The sequence below is a fragment of the Stegastes partitus genome, unplaced genomic scaffold (genome assembly GCF_000690725.1).
Source record: "Stegastes partitus isolate 25-593 unplaced genomic scaffold, Stegastes_partitus-1.0.2 Scaffold1204, whole genome shotgun sequence".
Lineage (NCBI taxonomy): Eukaryota > Metazoa > Chordata > Actinopteri > Pomacentridae > Stegastes > Stegastes partitus.
This window is the reverse complement of record NW_007578935.1, coordinates 67,932-69,720: the sequence shown is the minus strand read 5'-3', so window position 1 is coordinate 69,720 and position 1,789 is coordinate 67,932.

The window sequence follows — 1,789 nt, the reverse complement described above, 5'->3', positions numbered from 1 at the left end:
CAGAGCGCCACTGGGACGCCACCGGAGCGCCACCAGGAGGCTAAATCGCTACCAGGACGCTAGAACACCATCAATAGGACATAAACTCACCTCTGAACGACGCAAAGTGCTACGACAAAGTTTCAAAATCACCGTGAAACAAAGAAAAACACGACAACAGAAACACAGAATCACCACAAAAAGATGCTAAATCATGACAAAGGATAAAAGTTCATCACAAAAGACACAAACTCCTCCTAAAGAGACACTGAATCACCATCAAGCTAATTAAAAACACCACAAAAGATGCTGAAGCACCACCAGGCTACGAAGCTTCTGGACCACACGAGTCCTTCACCATGCTTCCCGTCTGCTGAAGGACTTGAACGCCTCATGTGACGCCTTCACGGCTCTGGAGGCGCGACCACGTCGTCGTAGGATCAGTAAAGTCCGTCCGGCTGCTTCCTGCTCCAGTCAGACGCCGTGTGAAGGTAAATAACGGCCAATAGGAGGACTTCGTCGTCATGGTTACAGCAATAAAGGCAGTTACAGCGTTTCACGCTGTCGACCCGTCCGTCCACCCCAACCTCCTCCCAGTCAGAGGCTGTGGAGCCACTGAACGGTGGAACACAGCGTTCACACTCTGAGGACGCTGCAGCATGAAGGCCGACATGGAGCAAGAACGGACGCCTCAGAGGGCGACTCGGTGTCGACCAACGGCTGCACCGTCACACCGAGACGGCAAATCATCAGACAAACAGGCCAAATATACCGTATTTATAACTTATCTTAGATTTAAATCTCTACTGTTTTATTATTATTATTCTATGTTGCACTGAAGGAGCTGCTCTTCATCTCACTGTACACTGACAATAAAGGCATTCTGTTCTGTTCTGTTCTAAACTACCACAAGATGAAGCAAAATCATCAGACAGTGATGTGAAATCATCACACAATGATGTGAAATCATCAGACAGTGATGTGAAATCATCAGACAATGATGTGAAATCATCAGACAAAGAGGCCAAATTACCACAAGATGAAGCAAAATTGGCAAAAAATGACAAATTCAGAACAAAAACATGTGAAAGAACCACAAAGACTCAGAATCAGACCGAAGGAGGCAAAAATCAACCGAGAAAGATTTCAGATGATCTTAAAATCAGCAGAAAGATTTAAAATCAGCAGAAAGATGCAAAGTGGTGACGAGAACAACCGGATCACTGAATTCTAAACTGAACTTGAAATCTCGCTGAGATTTAAGATTAAAACAAAGTGTTGCTGCAACGTGAAGCTGATTCAGGTTCTCAGAGCGTTGCTGGAATGTTTGTTGTTGGGAAAAGTGCAACGTTCAGAAACAGAAGCTGATTTAGGAGAAATAAAGTCCTTCGACTGAGACGTCCTGAAACAGATTCACTCAGAGTTTGACCTGAAAAAACAGAAAGATTTCATTTATTTTTTATTTTTCTGTGTTTTTACTGGATTTGATCAAAACGTCTTTTTAATTTTTTTCTTCTTCCAGTTTCATGACTTCATTTCCATGTTGGCCGTCATCTGTTCACCTGCAGCTTCATCGTGAATTCATTTTGCTTTTTGTCATTTTAGTTTATCTTAATATTGAATTCATTATTTTATTTTTTTACTAATTAAATCACATTTTATTTTATTTTGTCCCGTCTGCTGCTTCGCGTGTTGTTTATGAGTTTGTGGTTTTATTTATTTATTGTTTTTATTCTCATTCTGCTCGTTATCATTTATATCATCTATAAGTTAATGATGAAGGTTTTTATTCACTTCTTTGTATTTTTGT